The sequence below is a fragment of the Phascolarctos cinereus genome, unplaced genomic scaffold (assembly GCF_003287225.1).
Source record: "Phascolarctos cinereus isolate Bilbo 61053 unplaced genomic scaffold, phaCin_HiC Scaffold_1;HRSCAF=81, whole genome shotgun sequence".
NCBI lineage: Eukaryota > Metazoa > Chordata > Mammalia > Diprotodontia > Phascolarctidae > Phascolarctos > Phascolarctos cinereus.
The window spans coordinates 132,938,582-132,966,240 of NW_027555514.1; the positions used below are offsets into that span (position 1 = coordinate 132,938,582).

Consider the following 27,659-nt stretch of genomic DNA (forward strand, 5'->3'; position numbering starts at 1 on the left):
CTGAAATTAGGATTACAGGTCTGGAGGCAGAACACCAAAAACCACAGACTAAAGAGAAAAAGGAAGCTAATCAGAATTATTCAGGGAAGGGTAGATTCTACACTAAGAAAATGAAAAAGGAATCTGGTAGTTAAATGGCCAAAATTATCATTAATGACATAATTTGGATAATTTCTTACAAAAATATTTATCAAAAGATATGAATAATAAACCTCATTAATTTTAGAAAAGCCAGCTAATTCAACAGAAACCCTTCTTTCACTCTCTTCTGTGTATAAAAACAGTGAAGAGCACAATGCAGCAGAAAGAGCAGTGGACAGGAACTGGCATATGGTGGTCTAAATTTCAATTCTGTAGCTAGCTATTTGTGAGACAGGATAAATGATGATCTCTCTTAATCTTAGTTAACAGGGTCAAGCCAAGACTAGAACTAAGGTCTTGTGACTCCCAGTCTAGTGCTGTTTTCAATCTACAGGCACAAATTAACAAGCATGCACAATTTAGTTCCTGCTCATGACTCCTGGCACACTAAAAATGAACTGACCCTTTGTAATCAGTTGGTTTTGTTTGTTTTGGTTTGTTTTTTACTTTTAGGTAGAGTATGAATATTAACTTATAACTTTGCATTTTATTCTGATTACTAATGAAATCCAGGGAAATATAAACTTCTTGAGGGCTGAGACTAAGTTAGCGTATGGGCAGAGCACCTTGTGGAACTTTGCTACTTGTAGCAAACATGACTTTAAAAGGTCAATTGATTTGCTGCTCATAACAAACTACGTGCCTTACAGAAAATCCAGACCAGGAGTTCTCAACCTGGAGTCCACAGACTATCAAAGGATCTATGGGATAGATTGAGGGGGGAGGGGATCTATGAACTTGTATTCAGGGGGGGAAAAATATTCTCTTCATTTTCATTAACCCTTTAATTGAAAATTTGCATTTCCTTCAGTTACTTAAAAACATTCTTTAGAGAAGGGGTCATAAGCTTCACCTCATCGCCAAAGGGTTGCACAACATGAAAATGGTTAAGAATCCCTGGTCTAGTACAACATCTTCATTTTATGGATAAAGAGACCTGATGAAGCAAAGAGATTTTTAGTCACTTAGCCAAGGTCACAAACGTGGTAAGTAGCACTTTAGCACAATGGCTCACACATAGTAGGCTCGTTTATTAAGTAGAAATAGGATTCAAACCCTAGGCAAAGGATTCCAAACCCAGTACTCTTTCTACTATAACATCTTGCCTCCTGTCTACATATGCATAGTCCTACATGCTTTCATCTCTGCCCTTATGCTCATGTTTTCATCTTTACTATCCTGGCCTCACCCCCAATAAGACCCACACATCCTTGATAGATCCATAGCCTATCCATTAATAGATCAGTTCACATTCCACTCTCTTTACAAAGCCTGTCCCAGCCGGTTCTAGCTTCTAAAGAAAGGGTTAGATGGCAGTACAGTAGGAAAGACTAGGGAGAGCGCTATATATCTAAACATTCAAAGGTCAGAGAGAAATGGCAAGGGCAGTTTTAGAAGTGATCAGGACCCTGAAGGCAAGCTCCATAAATCTTGTTAGGATTATTGAGGCTATTAGGTAAATAATAATTATTTTGGCCCTTTAACTGGCACTTTACTTTTGCAGTATGCACCATCTCCTCCCTCCAATTCCACAGAGATAATCATTGACAGATGATAGGAACCGGACCTGTGATTTCACTGACTAAAGGGCCCTCCTAGATGAGGAAATTCCCTCTACCAATGCAGGTCTGCACCTTCCCTGCAACGTAGTGTTAGAGTTGCCCTGACCACTGAGAGCAAAAATGACTCACTGAGGGTCACACAGGCAGTGTCAGAGGCAGGACTTAAATCCAGGTCTTCCTGGGTCCAAGGCCAATTCTCAGTTCATGATGTCATGCCCTTTCATCCCTATTCCACTTTAGTAAGCTGTTCCTTTTAGTCCATGTCTCTTCAGTATATGTATACTGTTATTTACTATGATTGGCAAAGGATACTAGAGTGGTTTGCCATTTCCTTCCCCAGCTCATTTTACTGATGAGGAAACTGAGGCAAAGAGGGTAATGTGATTTTCCCAGGGTCATCTAACTAATAAGTGTCTGAGGCCAAATTTGAACTCAGGAAGATGAATCTCCCTGACTCCATGCCCTGCATTCTATCCACTGCACCACCTAGCTGCCCAGTTTCATATTTTACATACATACTACAGAGAGAGTATTTGAGGAATTAAAGAAATTTACCTACATATTTTTTCAAAGCATCATTCATATCAACTTAATAAAATGGAATAAACATTGATTAAGCACCTCCTCTTGGCAGGGACTATTCTAGGCACTGGGATACTATACTAATTCCATTTTAATACATAAAAAAAAATTTTTTCTGCTTGCTTATAACTTTAAAGATCTTTCTTAGAGTTTCTATACAGAACCCCTTGAAAAATGTTAGAAATTAGCTCAGGTTTATGCCATATGAATGTTTATCTTCTTATTTTAATGTGCATATTAAAAACAAATATTTATTTAGATTATAAAACAATTTTAAATGAACAAACTATTTTTTCCAGTAGTAGGATAATTACATCAATTTAAAGAATTCACTTCATTCATAAAACTGTCTTTTACAACTCATTATACTTACATTTATGCAACAACAGGCAACTCGGTGGCACAGTGGATGGAGTGCTGGATCTGGAGTCAGGAAGACTCATCTTCCTGAATTCAAATCTGGCCTCAGACACTTAAAGCTTTGTGACCCTGGGCAAGTCACATAAAGCTGTTAGCCTCCTTTTCCTCATCTGAAAGATGAGCTGGAGAAGGAAATGGCAAACTACTCCAGTATCTTTGCCAAGAAAACCCCAAATGGGGCCACAAAGCATCAGATATGACTGAAATAACAAGAAATATTCACAACATTCATTAAGTCCTTCCTGTATCCACCAGGGGTAGATTCAACTTTTTTTTTTCAGCACACAATTGGGGTTAAGTGATTTGCCCAGGGTCACACAGCTAGTGAGTATCATGTGTCTGAGGTCAGGTTTGAACTCAGGTCCTCCTGACTCCAGGGATGGTGCTCTATCCACTGCACCACCTACCTGCCCTAGACACCAACCTCTGATTGAGCCCTTTTTGTCAAAAACATGTAGCATAAGCAGATAGAATTACTGGACCTAGAGTCAACAAAGACGAGTTCACATCGCACCCCATAAAGTCACTAGGTGCTTGATCCTTGTCAAGTCAAATAACCTCTATCAATTTCAGTCTCCTTATCTATAAAATGGGGATGATGATAATAACACCACCTCAGAAGGTTGTTGTGAGGATCAAATGATAACATAGGGGAAATGCTTCACAAATTTTCAAATGCTATACAGAGGAAAGTAGGTGACAGAGTGGATAGTGATGGGATGCTTGGGTGCTTGTACTTGGACCCCATTTTCTCCCTAGCCTCAGAAATACCATCCCTGGCAGTTTCTCCCCAGCCCAAGGACACTATGCCTAGCAGTTATTCATGTATGGGCCTCAACATGACCCTTATCTCTATCCCTGGTACAGCTACACAGAGCTGGGCTGCTCAGGCCCCAGCCCTCAGATCATGTCTCTGGAAGCCTCCCAATTCCTTAGTAAGTTCCTGTCTTGTAAGAAAGCTTTCCCTTGTTGCAGAACATTCTCTCATCAAGACAGAGGGATAGGGGTGCCTTGCCCAGCCCAAGGAGTTTTGTCCTCGGCCAGCCCAAGGACTTTTCCTCCTGCCAGACTCCAAAGATCCATACCTTTGTCATCTCCCTCCCTGTCCGGTACACTCCCTGTACTTTCCCATCCATAGCCCCCAAAGACACCTGCACCTTTGGATTACCTCATCGGTGTCTCTGGCATTTCTTTCCCATGCTCTTTTCCATATAAACCTTAGCTGCATTCTCAGTCTCTCGCAGGATCCTTTAAGAATCCTTGCCCGCTGAAAACCGTAACAATAAACTTTGCTACCTTGGCTTAAAGAATGCTTGAGTCTGTGAATTCATTCCAGACACCCGTCCTATACTCCGGTCTTTGAGGGGTCACAACCTCTCAACCTCTCACACCACAACAGATAGCATGGGGGGGAGGGGGGGCCTCAAGTCCTCAATACCCAAGTTCAAATTTGGCCTTGAACATTTACTCGCTGTGGGACTTTGATCAAATCACTTACTCTCTATTTGCTTCAGTCTGATCATCTGATTAAAAAACCGAAGGGGGAACTGAGCACAACTCCCATGGTTGTTGCAAGGATAAAATGAGATATTTGGAAAGCACTTTTCAAACCTTAAAGTGCTATTATATAAATGCTGTTATTATTATATCAAGCTTCATACTATCATTTATATTTTATTAGTGACATAAAACACAGATAATTCTAATATTCAATATTACATAAGTGCATTAGTGAATTCCAAAACAAAGTGCTATGTGAGGTTCACGGGATAAGGTTGTTATTGACCAAGGGACATCAGGAAACACTGCATAGAGAAAGTAGCAAGTAGATAAGAAATCAAGTACAAAAATAGGAAAGTCAAACATTGCAGTTTATATTATTTTCTCATTAGCATATATCTCAGAAAGTACAGGAAATTCAACTTTCCAGGCATCATTATTTTATTTAAATTTAACTTAAGAGCTGCTGGTAATCTGTAATTATGTGAGAAAGTCAATACACAGTTTGTAACAGTGGGCTCTGCTTTCCCACTACTGGATGTATATAGCCCAAGGGTGTGAAAGACAGAAAGAGTGGCCCCAGCCATGCCAAACTATTGGCAGCAATTCTTTTTGTGGTAGCAAAATACTGGGAAGAAAGTAGATGTCTATCAACTAGATCCTGGCTGAACAAAGTACAATACAATGGAATACTATTGTGCCATGAGAAATTATAAATGTGAGGAATACAAAGAAACATGAGAAAATATGAATGAGCTGATAGTGCAAAGCACACAATGACTACAAAACAAGAAGAGGGAAAAAAAACACCCCAACACCTTTCAAAAAGGCAGCCAAACCCAGTTTATGTGTGATGATCAGCTCAAGCTCCACAGAACACACACGGGACCAATAGGTGCAGAATGTGATTGTTTTAACCGTGGTTTTTGCCTGTTTTTCTTTTTGTTGTTACAAGGGCAGATTCAAGGCAGGGGAGGGTATTCTGTAGAATAATTATTGTGTTGTAAAAACAAAAAATATCAAAACTTTTTTAAAAATAAATTTGACCTTTCCTGGTAAATTTAATTTTTTGGCAAATTAATATTTCAGTAACTCCATGTTTTAAAAACCTCTATACATATATACTAATTCAGCAACATTTAGTATCGCCAATAATGTAGAAGGCACTATGGTAGGTACTAGAAATACAAAGATGAAAAATCACACCATACGTTAAGTTCAAGAAGCTTGCAAGGTTTATTAAAGGGATACAACAAAATACTGCAAAAGTAATTATTATATAAGGTACAATACAATGGGGCAAAGAAGAGAACAACACAAAAATCTCTAAGACAAGGGTTCTGGGCCTTTTTAGTGTTATGGATCCCTTTGGCAGTCTGTTGGAGACTACCAACCCTCAGAATCATTTTTAAACACATAAAATAAAATACATAGGATCACAAAGGAAGCCGATTATATTGAAATATATCTATCAAAATATATATTATTTTTAAGTTCATTGAAACAGGTTAAGAACCCCGGCTTTAAGAAAATTTGAAAAGGGAGAAATTACTTTTAGACAGAAGAACCAGGGATGGTTTCCCAAAGAGAATGACATCTAAATTGAGCTCAGAAAGGACAAAGGGATCAAAAGGCACAGAAGAGGAGAAAATACATTGTATTCTATTCTACATATTCTATGTAAAGAAACTAGTTGGCACAGTGGATAGAGTGTCAGATTTGGAGTCAGGAAGACCTGAGTTTGAATCCTGCCTCACCCTTGACAGTCATTTAGTCTCTCTGTGGCTTAGTTTCCTCATCTATAAAATGGAGGGAAAGGAAAAGAACCACCACAGGACTGCTGTTAAGTATAAAATGCAATAATATATGTGAAGTACACTGCAAAACTTAGAGTGCTCTTCAAATTCCAGCTAAAATAAACAACAGGCAGACACTAAGTACATGTGTGCAGAGAGTGGCATGGTCAAACCTAAGCATTTAAGATTATTTTAGCAGCTTTAAGATGAATAGATCAAAAGGGGAAGAGACTAGAGAAATAAAGCAAGACTAAATCTTATCAAATTGTTTTCCTGTTTTCAATTTCCTTTACTCAACATCATCTACATGACATTTCCTATACTTTATATATGATAATCACTAGTTTTCTCTTTATATGTATTCACTCATCCACTTTTAATACTTTCACACAAATAATTGAGAACTTCTTGGTTCTGAGAGAAAACATAACAGTTCACGAGCTATGCACATCTCAGCAGCATCTGCACACCTGACTACATTAGATCTCTTGTATTTTTCCTTTTTGGGGGTCATGCAAATACTGTAAGTAGTGTAATGAAACCACAGCCCTGTCTGGGTTCTCTCATATGGCTATGCCCCAAATCATAAATATTTCAATTCATGTTGTCTTAACTCTAAAAGAGACTAGCCTGTGTTTTTCATAAATGCTTAGTTTTAAACTTTTTTTCTGCCTCCCAAAAGCCTGCTTGGTCCCGACTTTCTAACAAAGTGACATGGCAGTGCCATACAATAAAAGGAGCTAACATTCCCCCAAATGATAATTCAATGGCACGACCAATTTTTTTAATGATTCAAGTATAAATTGAACACAAACTCAAACTAATGAATCTTATTAAGCCCCAAAATTATAAAGGATAGATTTCATATAACATGCCCCCTGATACATATATAGATATAGATATAGATATATAGATATAAACAAGAAGAAATAAAAATAATGAGAATAGCAAGGAATTACATTTTTTAAAAAGAAACAAAAGAGGAATTGTGAGTCATAGATGTTTAAACCAAGGAGGTAAGCAGTAAAAGGAAAGAGAGTGACTTTTACTTTTTTTCTTTTTTTGTTTTTTGGGGGTTTTTTTGGTTAGGCAATGGGGTTAAGTGACTTACCCAGGGTCACACAGCTAGTAAGTGTTATATGTCTGGTTCTCTATCCACTCTGCCACATAGCTGCCCCTATTTTTTTTCTTAAAGAAAAGGGATAGCCTAATAGTTCTTCCCATCAGAGAGGTCATAAGGGAGCCTAGAAAACAAATTTAAGAGTGAAAAAGAAAAGACCAAGACTCTAAATTTTTTTTTAAAAAAGGGAAAATGGGCTTCTAGGTGTGTATTATGGATCATCCCACAGCAAAGAAGAAGAGAACACAAGGAAATGAGCTCTCTACTCTTGGGGTTCTTCATCTTTTCATTCATATACCCTACATACTCTAGCTGAGCAACTAGAAGCTTTTACCAGAAAAACTGTTGTTGCAGAATTGTTCTTAGGGAACAGCTAGGTGGTGTAGTACATAGGGCACTGGCCCTGAAGTCAGGAGGACCTGAGTTCAAATCTGTCCTCAGATGATACTCATTAGCTGTGTGACCCTGCGCAAGTCACTTAACCCCAAGTGCCTCACCAAAAAAAAAAAAAATTGTTCTTAGAGCCAACTTTTTTTCAACCAGTGGGGGGAAAATCCTAAATGATATGGCATCTAAAATCTGAACCTGGTGGAGGACTAGAATTGGTAAGTGCACAAGGAGATGGTCTTTGTATGCAGATGCAGAGATTATCAAGTTACTTAAATCTCTACTTTATATGACAGGGTCCTTTCATCAGCCTCTGAAGGCCACTCATTCATTCCCCCTCTTCCAGCCAGGTCTATTATTTTACTCTGCTCTATGAGCTCCAGGATGCACATACACTGGAAGTACTTCCTTCTCTTATCAGAAACCATATAAATAGCTCAGAGCAATGCCAAAGTCTTCAGTACCAAAACTGCCTCACAGTCTTGGAGTTGCTGGTCCTTCATGTTGATATTTTATGTTCTTATTTTACAGCTGAAAAATGATGATCCAGATAAATGACTTGCCCAAGGTCATATAAAGGCAGAACTAAGATTTGAAGCCAGGTCTTGGGACACCTGTCTGTTGTTTTTTACATTATATCACACAATCTCCCTTAGTAAACACCTAATGACAAGAGGCCTGAACTCTAAACCCAATTCTACCAGCCAGCTGTGTGATTAGTGAGCTCTTCAATATGGCAGTGGATTGTGGCAAAGCCAAACAAGAAAAGACATTTCTATAGATCTTAGGTTTTACATTAATTTGGAAGTAGGAATTTCCAAGTTTAATTTCAAACAGTGTCCCTCTGATGAATACGTAATCCATTTAGCTTAGTTCTAAGCTAGTCATTGCAAAGGGGTGAAGCTATAGAGCAAAGCTGCTGCCTACTTCTTCCTAAAGGTCACCTAACCCAAACTTCCAACTTACAGCTTCTGGGACTTTAATGAAGGGAAAAATATTATGTCTGCCAAATTTGTCGATAACACAAAGCTGGGAGGAATTGCAAATTTGTCAATGGCAGAATCAGAATCCAAAAGGATACTGGTGAGTTGTGATGATGGGCTGAATCTAACAATGTGAACTTGAACAGGGATGAAAGTCTAGCTTCACATGTACACAACAGGGAACGTAAGACTACATAGCATTTCATGCAGAAGAAAAAGAGCATAATTTAGTAGTCTGCAAACTTAACATGAGAAGACAATGTAAAATAGCAATGTAAAAAAGCTAACGTGAACATAATCCACATTAACAGAAGCATAAGGTACAGTATAAGATGACAATCCCATTGCCCTCATGAACACCTTCATGAAATACTGTATTAACTTCTGAGAATATATTTTTTATTTTTTTATTATTTTTTCTCTCCATCTCGCCCCTCCCCCCACCCCAAGATGGCATGCATTCTGAATACCCCTTCCCCTAATCTGCCCTCCTTTCTATCTCTCCCTCCCTTCTCTTATCCTCTTCCCTTCTATTTTCCTATAGGACAGGATAGATTTCTATACCCCACTTCCTGTATTTATTTCCCAGTTACATGTGAAAATAATTTTTTTAACATGTGCTTTTAAAACTTTGGATTCCAAATTTTCTCCCTTCCTCCCTCCCCACCCACTTTCATTGAAAAGGCAAGTAACTTGATACAGGTTATACGTGTGTAGTTACGCAAAACACTTCCACAGTAGTCATGTTGTGACAAACTAACTATATTTCCCTTAATCCCATCCCCCCAATTATTCTATTCTCTTTTGACCTTGTTCCTCTTCAAAGGTGTTTGCTTTTGATTACCCCCTGCCCCAATCTGCCCTCCCCTCTATCATCCCCCTGCTCTCTTGTCCCCTTCCTCCTCTATTTTCCTGTAGGGTAAGATAGATTTCCATACTCAGTTGAGTACATACGTGATTCCCTCCTTAAGCCAAATCCTATGAGAATAAGATTCACTCATTCCCTCTTACCTTCCCCCACTTCCCCTCCACTGTAAGTCTTTTCCTGTCTGTTTTATGTGAGATAATTTACCCCATTCTACCTCTTCCTTTCTCCTTCTCCCAGTATAATCCTCTCTCACCCCTTAATTTCATTCTTCTTCATCTTCAACTTACCCTGTGCCCTCTACCTATCTATCTATATACATACATATATTTTTCCCCTCCAACTACCCTAATACTGACAAAGGTCTCATGAGTTACAAATATTATCTTTCCATGCAGGAATGTAAACAGTTCAACCTTAATAAGTCTCTCATGATTTCTCATTCCTGCTTGCCTCTTCATGCTTCACTTGAGTCAAATTTTCTATTCAGCTCTGGTCTTTTCATCAAGAATGCTTGAAAGTCCTCTATTTCACTGAATGTCCACTTTCCCCCTCAAGTATTATACTCAGTTTTGCTGCGTAGATGATTCTTGGTTGTAATCCTGTCTCTTTTCCCTCTGGAATATTATATTCCATGCTTTGTAGTCCCTTAAAGTAGAAGCTGCTAAATCTTGTTCTATCCTGATTGTGTTTCCACAATACTTGAATTGTTTCTTTCTGGCTGCTTGCAATATTTTCTCCTTGATCTGGGAACTCTGGACTTTGGCTAAATATTCCTAGGAGTTTTCCTTTGGGGATCCCTTTCAGGAGGTGATAGATGGATTCTTTCCATTTCTATTTTGCCCTTTGGTTCTAAAATATCAGGGCAGTCTTCCTTGATAATTTCTTGAAAGATGATGTATAGGCTCTTTTTGATCATGGCTTTCAGATAGTCCAATAATTTTTAAATTCTCTCTCCTGGACCTATTTTCCAGGTCAGTTGTTTTTCCAATGAGATATTTCACATTATTTTCTATTTTTTCATTCTTTTGGATTTGTCTTGATTTCTCATAAAGTCATTAGCTTCCAACTGTTTCATTCTAATTTTTAAGGAAGTATTTTCTTCAGTAATCTTTTGGACTTCCTTTTCCATTTGGCCAGTTTTGCTTTTTAAGGCATTATTCTCCTCACAGGCTTTTTGGACCTCTTTTGCCATTTGGGTTAGGCTATTTTTTAAGGTGTTATTTTCTTCAGTATTTTTTGGGGTCTCCTTTAGCAAGCTGTTGACTTGTTTTTCATGATTTTCTTGCATCACTCTCATTTCTCTTCCCAGTTTTTCCTCTACTTCTCTTACTTGTTTCTCAAAATCCTTTTTGAGCTCTTCTGGGACCAATTCATATTTTTCTTGGAGGCTTTGGATGTAGGAGCTTTGACTTTGTTGTCTTCTTCTGGTTGTGTGTTTTGATCTTCTTTGTTAGCAAAGAAAGATTCTATGGTCTTTTTTTGTGAGGCTTGGTCATGATCCTAGCCAATTACTTGAGTTTTAAACTCTTTGTTAAGGTAGGGGTCTGCTTCCAGTGTGGAGAATGTACTGCCCTAAGCTTTGTGCAGCTGTTTTCAGAGATATTTCTAGGGACCTGTAAATTTTCAGTTCTTCCAAGGTGGTATGATAAGCGGTGAGGTGTTTACTCCTTTCCTGGCCTGTGCTCTAGTTCATGAGTGACCACAAGCACTCTTTTCTGTCTTGGAACTGTGAGGAGGATTTTCTCTTCACCACCACTACAAGCTCCACTATGCCAACATTCCTCCTTGCCCCAGGACCGCCACCCAGAACTGTGACCCAGATCCAAGCACAGGCAAAGCAAGAGATTCCTGCCTCAGCACTAGCAAAGAGATCCCTGCAATCCCCTCTGATCAGCCACTTGATTTCCCCCTTAGTCTGTGGGCAGGAAGCTCTGGAGGCAGCTGCTGCCTTGGGGCCACGCTCAGGGACTGGGACCATGCTTTTCTCTCTCACTGCAGTCACAGACCTTTCCCACTGACCTTCTAAGTTGTCTTTGATGTTCTTGGGTTGAGAGGTCTGGAGACCTCCACAGCTGCCCGTGATTCAGTCCTCTGAGGCCTGCTCCAGGTTCACTGAGGCCTGTTTTGCCTGCATGCCCATGCCAAACTGTGCTCCTCTCGCCAAACTGTGCTCCTCTCCCCACCCTGTGTGATATACCTTTCTGATCAACCATCCAGGCTGTCTTAGGCTGGAAATTTGTTTCACTCTGTCTTTTTGTAAGCTCTGCTGCTTTAGAATTTGGAGGGGTTTGGGGGAGAGCTCAAGCAAATCACTGCTTTTACTCTGTCATCTTGGTTCTGCCCCCAAGTATATCATTTTTAGAAGGATGTTAACAGTATGGCAGGGTCTAGCTTGGTGAGAGAACTCGAAACCATGCTATAAGAGGATGAATTTAAAGAACTGACTCGGAATGTTTAAAACTTAACATTCTTAAAGACTTTAATGATGAATTTAGTCCAACTACCTTATTTAACAGATGAAGAAGATGAGGCCTACCAAAATTCAAAAGTTTTATCCCATGTTACAGGGAGACAGTGGTAGACAGCATCAAAAGCCAAATTTTCTGACTTCAAGTCAAGTGATTTTTCCCCTGAAAATGTTGGCCTAATAAAGAAAAGATTCAGGGGAACATGATAACTATCTTTAGCCATCTGAAAGGCTATCATATAGAACAAATATTAGATTTCTTTTACTTGTCCCCAAAGGCATAACTAAGACCAATGGAGTAGAAATCAGAGAGGTATTCATAGGCTAGTTATGTAGGAAAAACTTTCCAATAGTAAGAAACGTGGAAAAGTAGAATTGTCTTCATATAGTGAGATCTCTATCCGTAGAAGTCATCAAGCAAACACTGGTTAAACAGGTATCGGATTTTAATAGTTGTCATATTATGAAAAATGCATCACAAAAATATATATCTACAAATGAAAGAAATGCATAACTGTGTTAAATAATCATCATTTTTCAATCACATCCACTAGTTATACAAATGCTGTACTTAGGTTTTTTAAAAGTTCCATCTTCTCTAAAGTCAATCATTTGTTCCTGAAAACTAATAGGAAGTGTTCATATTAAACAAACGGGTTTAAATTTCACTGAAACTCTTCTTTAGGAGACTTTCATACAGGTTAGGAAAATCTGTTTCCAAGTTTAAGTGTGCAAATATCAGTTTTTGTAGGCAACACATCATTTTCAGCAACTGAGGGAGAAGAGTGTTAAGTGCAATAGCCTTCTTCTAGGTCTCCCTGCTGTGTCTCCCTACTCTAGTCCACCTTCCACTTAGCTGTCAAAATCATCTTCCTAAAAATGACCTGGTTTGACATTTAACTTTCTTCACAACCTGGCCCCTTCTACCTTTCCCAGACTTTTCCAGGAACTCTACAATCTGACCTACTTATAGTTCCTAAAGACACTTCCTCTCCAGGCTCTGGGCATTGGGCATTTGGCATTTCCATGCCTGGAAAGCTCTCCCTCCTCACCTCTAACTCCAAACTTCCCTCAAGACTGGGCAGATCTCACAGATCTTCAGGAGACTTTTCTCTGTCCTCAGTCCAATTCTTTCCTCTAAGATTTCCTCTCATTTACAGAGTATATATCTTAGAAGTACACAGTTATTTGCATCTTCTCTTCCCTATTAAAGCAGGAGATCCTTGAAAGCAAAGACAATACTTTTGCCATACTTTATATCCCCAATGCTTAGCATAGGGTTTGGCACACAGACTGGCTTACATAGGCCGAGTAACAAAAGGTCAGTTAAAGAACATAGCTTTCTAGGGCAGCTAGGTGGCAAAGTGGATACAGCACCACCCCTGGAGTCAGGAGGACCTGAGTTCAAATCCAGCCTCAGACATAACACTCACTAGCTATGTGACTCTGGGCAAGTCACTTAACCCCATTTGCCTCACATATACACATATATCTTTCATTTTATGCACAGCCCTCACTACCATGACCATCAGTCCAATGGGTTATTCTTCCTACTCCTATTACTCCTACTCTTCCTGCTACTACTACCCTATTACTTCTCATCCTCCCACTACTACAGCAATTACTCCATCAGAATCTGAATGGACAGAAATATCTTAGTTCAAGTCTTGGCTCTCTTACTTCCACTACTTTACAACCATATAGGGCTGTAATGAGGACCAAATGGGGAAAATTACTTAAAAATCTTTGTAACTAAAAAACAAATACCATATAAATTTAAACTCCTTAAGGGCAGAGACTTTTTTGCCCTTATGCACTTAGCGCAGTACATGCCAAACACTTATAAGCACTTAATAAATGTCCATTGACTTCTTCTTCCCTCAGTCAATAAAACAGGTGACAATTAAGAAGAAAAAAAATTGCACAATTCCAAGGTAGTAAAAAGAGGATGGGGGGGGGGTTAGAAAAGATAGACAAGACAATAAGGAAACTAAACAATGGGGAGGCACCAAATATTAATTTTAATGGATCAATATCTAAAAATGTCTCTCATTTTTTTGTGTGGAATTTGCATCTCTTTCTATACCAAAACAAAGTTGAGAGGCATGTAAAATTTTGTTTAAAAGAAGTGACAGCTCTAGTTCTAAATTATCTCCCCAAGGAATTATGACACAAATAAGCATTTTTAAAGTAGTTGTCTTAAAAAAAACCTGAAATATGTTCCAAAAGATGAAGAGGTTACAACTACTTTAATAAGAAGTCAGAGTATAATTAAGATGACACATAATTAATAATCCTAAATAAAAAATTTGACATTCAAAATATCGAGCCTTATTTCTAGAGAGAAAGAATCAACATTCAATAATAAAAAGGAAATATCTTAAAAACCAGAAATATCATCAATATATAAAAACATAAATTTATGCAGACATTAAACTTTTAACTTTTTTATTATTTCATAAATATTTAACAAACAAAAGATGAGTCACATTCTACTTTTAAGTGGTAACCTATTTGAATAAAAATATTATTTCCAATTATATCAACCAAATTATTAGGTAAAACAAGTATGTTAATTTTAACATATCTGAGTAGTTATATTTAATTCTATTTTTCAGTATATTCTAAGTGTATTAAGTTGTACTTATTAAAAAAACTTTTAACTGAAGAAACTTTCTAAATTAAGAAAAATACACTTTTTCTATCAGTGTGGCCCATATATACGTAAAAGACTGAGTAATAATGACGTCCTTATAAATACAGTAATAAAAGTAAATATTTCTTCAGTACCATAAAATCCATAATACAGCATCTAGCATGATTCCTGCCCAATGGGAAAGGCATTCAAAGTATAATTAGTGAGAAGATCAAAGATGATAGTTCAATGAAAACCAATAACACAAGGTAATAATATAGTATCTTTGTAATGGGCTCTGTTTCTTTCTTGGATTACAAAATTATGGTTGTAATAGGTATGAGAAAGTAAGCTTGAAAAAGGCCTTTAAAAAAAAAGAGAAAGGGTATGGTTAACATAAGTATATAAAATAGCATTGGAAAGCACATGTGATAGAGGATGGCAAGAGAAAGAAAAGGAAGGAAGGAAGGAAGGAAGGAAGGAAGGAAGGAAGGAAGGAAGGAAGGAAGGAAGGAAGGAAGGAAGGAAGGAAGGAAGGAAGGAAGATGTCCTTCCTTGGAAACATAGTATTCATAACTGATAAAGAAAGTATAGTTTGTAAGGTCAAACAATTTGCAAAATTTGAAAAGTTTAGCCATCCCTGCTGGAATTGCAACTCAATACTGCACTGTCAAGTAGAGTTGAACTCCAGTCCAAATTAATACAGAGTTAGCCTACATCAATCAATAAATCAACATTTATTAAACATATACTGAGTGCCAGGCACTATGCTAAGTGCTAGAGATACAAAAAGGGGCAAAAGGGAGTCCCTACCCTCAAGAATCTCACAATCTAATGGGATTAGATCTAGCCATGAGATTCATGGGAGTGGAAAGGAGGGAGTCTGGGAGTTGGGGTGCAGGTCAGCTTTTAAAAACGAACTTTGCCAAATATATAACCTAACACCACACTGAGTTCTATAGTTTAAAACAACCAGGAACAAAAGGCATGAGATAAGGTTACCCAGGTAAATATTACGGAAAGATGAATTATTTATAACATGCTAAATGAAGCACAGAACTGATACAACAATATTACTATTGTCAGTTGGGCTTGCTTCCTTTACAAAACAACGAACAATGGAAAGAAGATAGAACTATTCAATTCTTATTTTGATTCTATTTTCTTTGACAAGAAATAAGATGACCTTTGGAGAAAAGGCAGATTTTTGGAAAGTGTTAATAGTAGTTAAAACCTAAAATAAGTGAGGAGACAGGTAACAAAAAGCAACTAGCTCCAACACAATGAGAAGTGCAATAGGAGTACAGATGGACAAGTGTCCTGATTCTACATCCCTCCCACTAAAAAAAAAAAAAAGATGAAAGGTGCTATCTATAAAGTATGGCTAGTGAGTGCAACTTTTCTTCTCACAAATTCTATAACATTATTAGAGGAATAATTTGTAATCATTTAGACAGAGAAGCAACTGTCACTAAGAGCCAGCATGACCTAAATGAAGATAAGCTATGAGAAACTAACTTTATTCCTGTGTACAACAGGGCTGCTAGACAAACAGATCAAGAAAATGTCTGTGAGGCAACATACTTGGATTTCACCAAGGCACTTCGCAAAATTTATTGTTATTCTCTTTAACAAAATACAATTAATTGGATTCAGAACGGAATGAATGACTAGACCCAAAAAGCAGTCTTTAAGAGGAAGGCACAAACTCAGAAAGAATCTATCCAGTAATATGGCAAAAGAATCTGCTTGATGCTGTACCATTCAACATTTTAAACAATGTTTTGGACAAAGACATGATGGCATACTTATCCAATCATCAAATGATTTAAAACTAGTTGAGATACCTAACACATTAGATGGAAAGAACCAAGATCCAAAAATACAGTGAAAGGTTTTAATGTAATATCCTTGACATAGGTTTAAAGTTATAAACCACATGAGGGCAAAATAGCATGGTGGTGGCTAAACAAAAATTCTTGTTAAAAGACCTGAAAGTTTTAGTAGGCTCAAAACAAGTCAACAGTATGACACAGTAGCCAGAAGGACTATTGTGGAAGCATAAAGAGAAGTGTAAAATCCAGAATGAAGGTGGTGACAGTTTTACTATATCATGCCCTAGTCAGATCACATCTAAAATAATATATTCAGTACTGATTATATTTTAGAAAGTATTCTATTTGAGAGAGGATGACCAAAATTTTGAAGAAAATGGAAACCATGCATATGAGCATTGGTTGAAGGATCTAGGTAATTTTAACCTGCAACAAAGATCTGAGGTCATGATAGCTGTTTTCAGTCATTGGGAAACCAATGAAATCTGTGAAATAAACCCATAAAATATTCTTTAGGGAAAGGAAATTCCAACAATCAAGTTTATTTCAGAGTATATAATTTCACTAAGGTCTATACCTCCATAACATGTATTTGAACCTTTTTGTTTTTCACAAGTCTAGGGAGGTCCCCAAGCCTCTACATGTATTAAGTCAAGCTGCTTGTCTCCAATCTTATCGTTTAGTCACTCCAATAATGCTATTAAAATATATGAGTCCCTCCTCAATTCTGTTTTCATGAATTGGGAAAATTTTCATGAATTAGGAAATCCATGCCTATGGAAATTGTTAAGACAAATTCTTTGTCTTTACTTGGGGTTTATGGATTACTTCCCAACAGTATGCATGTTGGGGATAGAGGTGGATAATGTTACAGTTTTAAATCCTGACAAACTATGGAAGGAAAGGAGGCTCAATCACAAATATCTTCCAAATAAATTCACCAAGTAGAGCTTCATTTACTTTGATAAATAAACAGCCACTGGGAGAATAAAGGATAATCCACACCTTAGGGTGAATTACTATATCCTGCCAGTGCCCTTAACACTTAAATGCTACTGTGCATACAGAGAAGAGAAAAGGGAAGAGAGAAGGGAAAAGAAGAAAAGCAAACATTTGGGAAGAGAGAAGGTCTACGGAGTGTCAAGGGAGTACTCTGATTATGTAAAAAACATTGTATCTGGAGAGGCAAAAGGAAAGAGGAAAAGAATTGGTTTTTATAAAAGTTCTGAAACGGAGATGACAAATTTTGTCATTTCATTTCAATGCTTTAAATGTATAGCATCCTGGCATTAATTCATCAGAACTAGCATGGATGATCACAAATCTGAAATTTTCCCCAGTCTTCCACCTGTGGAAAAAACATTGAGAAAAAGTAGTAGTAGTATTAACAGCACAGCAAAGCATAGTAATATTATTTCCTTAATCCAAGTACCTTTAAGAGCTCAACCCTCAAAATGGTCTGCTATAATTCACAAAGGCAGGGTACTGAACTATAGTTAGAAGATCTGGGTTTGAATCCTGGCTTTCCCACTTAGTAGCTGAATGACATTGAGCAAAGCCCATCCCTTCCTTACTTTATTCATCTGTAAAAGAAGTATGTTAAATTGGACAGTAGCTAAGATCCTTCATAGCTTTGATGTTGCTCTGTTAGAAGGCAGGAAGGGGGCTAGGGAGGAGCATAATATGAAAATAAATAAACAAACAACAACAAGAAAAAAATGGTGCGAGGGCACCAGAGAATCTTCATTTTAAAATCTTGCCTGCTCTTCCTCCTTCCCTTCTCTCCCAGGAAGACAAACCATCTGTCATTTTGCCACCAAAATCTTCATTATCTATCTCTCCAAACACTAGTAACTGAAATGCATTCAATAAGGTATTCATTTGATCAAATACCTCCAAAAGATGGTTGGGAAAAGACTGGGGGAAATGATACCTGTAAGTCAACCATATCTTAGTGATAAGTGTTAAAGAAGGAAAATGATTAGTCATCTACCCAAAGAGAATGGAAGTTTTGGTTGAGATAGGTAGGCCTTCCAACTTAAGAAAAGAGTCCTGGGCAATTTAACTCCTGGGTAAGGGAAAGGGAATTCATAAGACCCAACTCCCCAAAATCCTTTGACTAAACATGTCTGTACCCTGCAGAAGAGCTACATAATTTTCCTGGATAATGGATCCAGGTAATATCAAGAGAGGTAGCAGGGCACCTCCTAAATTCATTCTGCCCATCAACAATGGAATGATCTCTTCTCTACAACTCTATAAAGTTAACACTGATTAGATTCATTTACAAGATTTACAATTTATACTTAATTACAATGAAGGGCAACAGTAATTATCTGTTTCATTGGATGTGTCAAATTAGCTTTGCTGCAAATTTTGTTTGGTGACAATACTAAAATGTTTACACTTTCAAGTTTCCTAGTCAGTTTCCTAGTTTGCTGCTCATTGTGTAAAACTGTCCATTCATAGGTTCAGGGGGGAGTTGTTTTTAAGTTAGAACACTGATTTTGAAAGAAGAGAATCCCTATTCTGATCAGCTAGTTGGGTGATATTTCCTGGATGAAATGGGATTTTAAGTAACTACTGGAAGCTAAAAGAAGGTAAGTTGGCCAGTGTGAAACGAAGTTTTAGTTCTCCCCACCACCACCACCAAAAAAAAAAAGTAATGAAAAGAGGAAGAGGAGAAAAAAAAACAAGCCAACTACTCATCACTATGGGTGATAAAGATGGCAGTACAGACTCGTAAATGGATGGCTTTAAATCAAGAATGAACTGCATCTTTTACTAACAGTAGTAAGAAATCAGCGGGGGCACTGGGTTAGGACATGGGAAGGGGGTGGTAGCTACGATTTCATTAGACTAGAGAACTCTACTAAGCGAGTCAATTCCTGGACCAATACAAGTTCCTACTTTCTCTGCAACCTAAGTAGTTGGAAGTTGCCTCTACAGAGATGCTAAGTGATTTGCCCAAGGTCAAACAACCAATGTATCTGTCAGGTGCGAGATTTGAACCCACAACTCTGTCGGGAAGCTTCCTTCATGATACGCCATGATCAGAAAGAATGAAAACAAAAGCTAGTTAAAAGTATGTGACAAAGAGGTTATTTTGAAATGTACTTTGAAGAGAATGAAGAAGGTAAATAGTTGAGAGCAAAGGACAATTAAAAAAGAAAGAAAAATTAAAATCACTCAGGATAAAAAATTTAGATGTGGAAACAATAAGGAACAGAATTAGGAACAGGATTCTTAGGTACATTACTTCTCAAGCCTCTGTTATTTTGTCAGTGTGGGTAACTCCTTTCCACTGATATAAAATGTTACAGTGGACAGCTTTCATAAGTTCCTGGAAAAATTTGTCACCCTGCAGCTAACCTTAAGTTGAGCCTCTGACCTTAGCCTGGCTGATCCTGACACACACCTGATATAAACTCATTATTGAGCCTATATTCAAAGTCTTTTCAGCTTGGTTAGTCCTAGCAGTATCTATGCATTGCTAGCAAATCCTTCAAAAGCCAAGGGTCATTTGCAAGCCATGAGAAGTCATGAGATTAGGACTTTAGCTGAGGGGTAGAGATCTTATGAAAAGGAAAAAATCTAAAGTGTTTTTTTTATTAGTTTGAATATTCAAATTAGAAAGCTCTTTCCCTAGACATCTACTACTGAAAAATTGCAAACATTTTTCTTCAGATACAAGTACCACTGATTTTTCTCCTACTCATGTCTTTGTTTCCTTCTTAGAGTTGAAAACTGTACAGCAAAAAACTTTGTTTGAAATTTTCCTAAACTGATGAAAAATACATCATTAAAGATAATACAAAAAAGATAAAATGACTAAGAAAAGAAATAAAAAACAATGTATTATCAATCTCATGCAGCATCATTTTAAGGCATTCAAATAAAAGTTCCATAAAGTAATAAAAAGTTTTAACAAACTTTTGATGGAGTAGTCTCACTTAACTGAGACTTCTGCTTAGAGAAGTTTTAAAACAAAAACATTAAAAAAAAACTTTAGAATTCTATGCAAAAATCTAAAATATTCCCTCAAAGACAAATTGGAAGAAAATGAAGACTGTTAATAACTTAATAATGTTGAAAGCTTTTAAATTCTGAGATATTCATTTTCTTAGCAGCAACATACTTTTCTAACATATAAATTTAATTGTCATGCTAATGAAAATAAACGTACAATGCTGAATTCAAGGTATGTCAAAATGGGAACATGCTCATATCCCTCAAAGCACTAAAAAACTGTGATTTATCTCAACAATGCTAGTTGTATAGGTGGGGGAAGACTGAATTTAAAAAAGCAGTCATCAACAGAGAAACGTAAGAGAATATACAGTGTTTAATTTCGTAAGTGATCCTGGAATGGGTACTGTTTAGCATTTTTAAGAAAAAATGTAAACTTAAGAGCTGGAAAAGTCTGACCCCCTCATTTTAGAAGAGAAATGGCCTGCCCACGAGTCAATTAGCAACACTGTCCACACTAGAACCCAGGTCTCCTGATTGCTACTTCAGTATACTTTCCACCAGACTACAATCCCTTTAATGTTCTACATGACAGAAGAATGCATTTTCTCACTAAGGAAGTCTAGCTTTCAAAATAACTATTATAAATTATAAATGTTAACAAGTCTATTAATTTACAGTGTATAAACAAACTCCACAAATTCAAAATGAGTCAGGATTAAGATTAATAGCCAACTATCAACTACACAAGAGGAAGAAGAAAGGTGATGCTAGCTCTTTTTACATGACAGACAGCGTTGCTAATAAGTGTTTCTCCTTTATCATACAACATTTTCTTTATCAATTATTTTGGCATTTAATCATGTGATTTTCTGTTTGCACAACTATTTCATTTCTATTTTTTCTTCCCCAACTAGATTATAAGTTCCTGGAGGGCAAGATTGCGTTTGTGTTTGCATCCCCCTCCCATGTTTGGTACAATGCTATGCATAAAGCGGCCAAATATATATATGGAATGAACAAATGAATAAATTGACTAGACAGAAAATTTCTGTATAATAAACTCATTTTTGTTGGCTTACATTGTAAAATTGGAGTTATAGTCTCCTCAAAATAACTAAGTCCAATATTTGATAAAATTACATTTTAAAATGCAAGTATTTAAAAATCAAATACTTGTTGTAAAAATTATTTTTCCATATTAAATTACTCAAAATGACTTTATATTTAAATATAAAGTAGTTAAACATACTTTTATGTTTGTCACTAAAGTTAAAAAGATCTCAAGAAAAAATACTGACAACACACTAAATTGAAGAATCACTCAACTTCTTTGAAGACTGCTCCACAATATTATATAAAAAAATAATGTTCAAATCCATTTCCTTAAACTGTGTGAAGGTTGCACATTTTTAGAAATGTAGGTTGATCTGGACAGATCAGCAGAAGACATGTAGAAACACAGTAGAGGCAATGAATCCAAAGGCAGGCATAAACTAACAAGCTGAAGAACACATTTTTTGTAACATGAAGTTAAGTGGAAAATCTCTAATATAATTTTTCATAAAATGCAATTTCTAGGTTCATAAATTCCATGATAATGAATTTCTGTATATCAGTTTCTGCTCAACTATGCTAAAGGAATATAGTTTGGAAGAAGTGTAAAATTGCCCTTTCATTATCCTTTCATCCAACACTAACACTTTTGCAAAAGTCCAACCTGAGGTCCCGAAACAGAAAAGCAAGATCCTGTGGGAAGTTCCATAAGACAACAATGGAAATTATTTCAACCCTATGAAAATGCAAAGAAACTCAAGTCATATTACCTGGGGAAGAAAGGGATATAAGAAAAGATACTACAACAATCCAAGTATATTAAAAGACACAGAAATAGACAACAGACTGCTTTCTTTCCACTAAGAATAGAAGAAAAAAGCAACTTACAGCACAAGAAACTTAGGGAAGGAATTAGGATGTCTATGGATTGTGAAGGAGAAACTAGAGTGTTTTTCAAAGACATTTAAGACAGTCTGCCTTCCCAAAAGACCTTTAAGTATATAGATAATCATCTTTCTGTAATGGGTTTGGTGAAGTTTCATTTGAACTGTATGGATTCACTAGATATATGTATAAGACTAGGTTGTAGCTCTTATTCTATGATCCTGTAATTACATGGTCCAATCTAAATGATGTGAATACTATTTTTTCCCCAAAACAAGGGACAGTGAGTTAACCATCAATATGGGATTAAACAGTTGAGATTCTTTACATGACTAGCACTAGTAACTATCACCAAATTGAGAAAATAATCAAGTAGAGGCTAAGAATACTAAAATTAATATTTAATTTTTGCAATGGAACTGATACCATTTACAAATTTAACTCTGATTTGCAATTCCCTCTATTAGCAAGCACACAATGAATACTTCTTAGTGACCTATGTCCTAATTCACTTCTCCTTTATACAAGTAAGTGAACTTTTCATTATTTCATTTTGAGAAGCAGAAAACACAAGGAGACTTGCATCACTCAGTTTTCTATTAGCAGTGGAACATAGCTGTTCTAACATAAGCCTGTCAACACAGAAAATATGCCAGGGTGATATAGCACTAAATATAAATCCTTTAAGATCACATGTAATTGTCTTTTAACATAATTAAAATTTTGTACCCTTGCTCTTATCTTCTCAGAGAAGAAAAATAACTGAATACTCAGTAAAGATGACTTGCTACATTCATTATATTGCCATGGCTATTCCATGTTTCTCAATACAATAAAACATAGTATTTTCTAGTATGAAACAACATCTATTTTCACATATTTAAATGTACTTCTTATGAGGAATAATTCTAATTAGGCTACATTACACATAATTGTTTATGTTTCTGTGTAAAAAAGTTTTTTTTCCTTCCTACAAAGGGATTGAAACCTTTCAGTGGAATAGATCTGTATACACTAGCTCTAATAGTGCAACAGTACTTGCAATTTTCTTTTACTATAAAAAGAATTTGTATTATTTCTATACTAGCTACTCATCAACAATTTTTTTTCCTTTATTTGATGTGTCCAGAAGGAAAAAAACAAAACAAAACACAAATTCCCCTCCACCTTCTAATACCTCAGTAAAACCAGTATATTATCAGTGTAAGGAAGCAAAACTCATGAGTTTTGCACAGGAACACAACTAAGCATAATGTAACTAAAGGCCCCCCAGAATGCACTTTAGGCTGCGCAGCCTATTTAAAAATGATGTTCAGTTCCAGCTTACCTATCACCTTAGAAGGCAAAATAAAACAGAATCTATTTTAAACAGTCTACAGCAGTTATTTAAATCCTTTTCCTGATCTATCAATCTGTAGATTTCTTAAATTTATTTTTTATTATAAATTAAATATAGTCTATTAACATTTTAATAATATAGGCATAAAAATGTCATTGCAGTTAGGGAGTGGATTTTTTTTCATTGTCCACCTAAAAAGTATGTTACCATAGTGCCTAAAAGCATACTTTTGAAATAAGCTCTTTAAAAATTACTGAATGGTGTCCCCTTTTCCACTTACCTTCCAGAAGGCTGTGTGATCAGGTTTCTGTCTCCTGTTTAAGATTTAGTGACCTTAATGTAACCTAAAATATGAGATATTCCTTTCACTCAACTTTAAGTAATAATAGCTCAATACTCATTCCTTTAAGGACTACCATGAAACTAGAGGAACCTCTGGTATCTTTTCTTAAAAAAAATCTAAATATCTAAAAATCCAAATTATATTTCTTAGCGAACATAGCTTATTCATCTAGACAGTAGTATAGTCAATTATGGTACATAATACTACCCTAGAAGTCTGTGATATGATTTGTTTAACAATGTTAGACAAATATTGAGTTTCTTAAATTCCAAAGTTGCCACAATGAGAAAAAACAGCTTTTCCAAAACTCTCAGTGACAGTAATGATAAATAGGATTTCTGATAAAATAGAAGACCTTAGCTTTACTGTCTGCTACAGTGCCAAACTTCAAGAGCAAAGTATCTCCAAACTAATCTTTTTTTGTCTTAATTTTGACAAATACCACAGACACACTATTATACACACCTCTTCTAGTTTCTACTCTTTAATCAAATTAATAGATCTACAAGAGCAAGCCAAAAAAAAAAGTATGCCTTCCAGGCAAACTTTTGCTTTCAAAAAGTAAAGCTCTATGAATACTTCCAGCTGGAAAACGTCCACTTCTACCACTTAACATGCTCATACTCATTTTCTACCTCCTGTTGACCTGCTGTTTCTGCCTTCATCTTCTAGACAGAGTAAGAGCATTTTGTATCTCTTTTCACCAAAAGGTATCCCACTGTGAAAAAAAAAATCTGATTTCCACTGCGACTATATATTTAGACAAACACCACCCCCACCCACCCACATATATGTGTCCTAATTCAACTATATCTAAACTCGTTTCATGCGCTCTGTTCCTCTCTCAAAACAGCTCCATTATGAAATGTCAGGAAAGGTCAAAAAGGACCTCATTTTTTTTTTGATTGGCTTACCACCTGTTAGGAAACTAGTATTTTTTTTAAAGTGTAATCCTTCAGAAAACTGATTGAAACTCAACATGTGGAGAGGCTGTGTAAAAAATATATATATATTGTAGAGAGCAGCTGCCCACTAACTGTTTCAAATCTGTGGAGAGAATGCTTAACGAAAACTAAGATTGGTCTAGTTCCTAGATTATGCTGTATTCTATACATTTTCCCTAGTTATGACTAAGGTCTACAACTGTTGAGTCATCTCTAGGCTTGCTTCTGCTTACAGCAAACCTCAAACTTTACAATTTTACTGTTTCAGTCAGGAAACACCAAACCGAAAAGTGACTTACTAAAATTTCAGAATCTTTGAATAATACTTTCAGCCTCCCTGCCCCACAATATATATATATATATATATATATATATATATATATATTCAATAATCCTCACGCCCCCCCAACTTCTGAATTTCAAGTAAATTTCAACACAGCTACCCTAAACAATACTTAACTGTACTCAGAAATTCCCTGGGTCAGCGCACTGTTTGGGGTATTTGGATCAAAGTTAGCATTCTCCATTGGTGCGCTGAAAGGACAGCTGTGGCATAGCTAAGGACCTGCTACAGCTAAGCGTTTACAGGCGGCGTGAACACAGTGCAGTAACCTCCCCTGGCCAGTGAGAGTGGGTGGCGAACGCCATCATTTGCACGTGCATCTGATGAGATGCGAAGGGGGCTAAGGATACAAATGTACCAGCCGCAAGATGTATGCCACAACTTAATTCTCTCCCCTCTCTTTCCTATTCACCGACATCCAAAAACAAACACACGTGAAGGGGGTTTTCACTTCTCTCTCTGATGACCTGGTAAAAGAACCGAGGGGGAATTTATTTAGCACCCCCAAGTAAACAAGGAATTAAACGGAGAAATTTCCAAAGAAGAAAAATAAAGTGGGAGGGAGAAAGTGGGCCGTTAGGAAAAGGTAAAGAATGTTAAGAGCCAGTAGTTGTGAAATGCTGTTATCCCAAAGCTTCCTGGGTTGGGAAGGTAATTTCTTTATTCAACTTAACAAGGTTTCCTGAGATAGGAAGAAATGTCCTTCCCTCTCCTTCTATGCTCTTTTTAAATTTCTAAAGTAGTACTTTTAAATAAAAGCTGAAGTTTTCCTTACTTATAATGAGAAGCATGCACTTTGTGCAGTTTAGTAAATAAGGGTCAACAAATGGATCCATAAAGTGTGTGCTTCTAAACACCAGATGTTTGTTAGTTTGGTTTTTCACGAAGGGGTAGAAGAGAGAGATGAGAAATAGGAAGAGAGAAGCAACAAACAATATTCAAACCCCCCCCCTCCCCAAACCCTGGTAAACACCCACATCTGGTGTTTCGACACATACTTTCCTCAAACACAGTCTCTCCGGGCAAGGCAACATTTTGCATACTTAAAGCTAAAATTCATGCAAAAAAAAAAAGCCAACGGCAACGAATCCCTCCTCCCATCCTCAAATCACAAATAAAAAATTTTAAAAAGACAACAAGTGGTGATGTGAAGGCAGGCAGGAACGTGAACCAGGTGCCAAGCCGAAATCTGACACATGTCACATTTGCACCGCGGCGCAGAGAGCAGCCGCTGGGGTGAAACTTTCCTGCAACAGTAGTAGGAGAGGATGAAAGTCAAGTCCAGCCCTAGAGTCTGAGGCTGGAGGTGGATGGTATGGGGGGGCGGGGGGATGGCAGGGAGGGTTGGAAGAGGTGGGGGGTTAAGAAAAGGTGGAGGAGAGGGGAGGGGAGAGGGTTAAGAAAAAGTGAAGAAGAAACTTACCAAGAAAAGCGAGACGCGGAGCGGGGCGTCCAGAGGAGGTGACCCCCGAAGAGGAGAGGAGCTGCCGAAAGCCCCAGCCCACGCAGCCGTGCACAAAGTCTTTTGCAGCTGCCGCCTGGAATGGGGGGTTAGGGGGGAGAGTGTATCTGTGCGTGCATGCGCGTGTGTTGTGTGTGTGTGTTGTGTATGTTGTATGTGTGTGTGCGTGCGCGCGCGCGCGGAGGAGAGGGGACGGCCGCGGGAGTTACGGGGGGGGGGGTCGGACTGAACTACAAGCGGCGGACGTAGCAGCAGCATAAATAACTGGGACTGTTCCTCCGCTGGCGGCGCTGGGCAGCGCTGGGAGCTCTAAGGCGGCGGCGGCGGCGCGGCGGCGGCGGCGGCGGCGGCGGCGGCTACACGCGCCGGCTTGTCTCGCGCTTTCTCGGAGGCTCGCGCTGTCTCGCGCTGTCTCTCCTCTCTCCCCAAGCCGTGTCTGTGTGTATGTGTGCGGAGTGTATGTGTGTGTATGCGCGCGCGCGCGCACACGAGAGCGTGTGTATGTGTGTGTGTGTGTTATTGGCAATGTGAAATGTACACACACCACTCGCTGCAACCTTTTCTTTCCAGAGGTTGGGGGGACGGGGAACTGGGGGGGGTCAATTGGACTCCTTCCTGGGATTACTGAGGCTGTTGGGTGGGGATTGTTTATTATGGTTTACCACCACCCCAAAAAATAGAAGGGGAGAACATCCCCCCACCTCACTTCCATAAAAAGTGTTTTGGGACTAGATTCTCTTCACTTCCCTCCCCACCTCTTTCCTAGTAAACGCGGAGCAGGATATTGTTATGATTTTCTGTAAAGCGTCCTATCTGACGTCAAGTCCACCTGCTATGTAAACAAATAGTTGGGAGAAGTTGTTTGTTCTCCGGATCTTTCTTCTACACCCCACTCCCCACCCCTTCTCCCCCTCCCCCGCCACTCCTCTTCCAGCTCCTCCTGTTCCACTTAAACCTGGAGTGTAGGTTTGGGGTTAGGGCTTGGGAGTGGGGTGGCGGAGTGGGGGGTGGGGTATTAAGAG

At 37.7% G+C, this 27,659-nt stretch overlaps 1 protein-coding gene across 2 annotated transcripts in view; it reads right to left on the reverse strand.

Moving 5' to 3' along the window:
• FOXP2 (forkhead box P2) overlaps positions 1-27,024 on the reverse strand; it is a 699,815-nt gene extending 672,791 nt beyond the window's left edge. For both annotated transcript variants that reach the window (XM_078154200.1, XM_078154192.1), the window contains exon 1: positions 26,599-27,024. The gene's annotated coding sequence lies outside the window, so the exon portion shown is untranslated. The remainder of the gene's footprint in view (positions 1-26,598) is intronic.
• Positions 27,025-27,659: the final 635 nt, after the last annotated feature.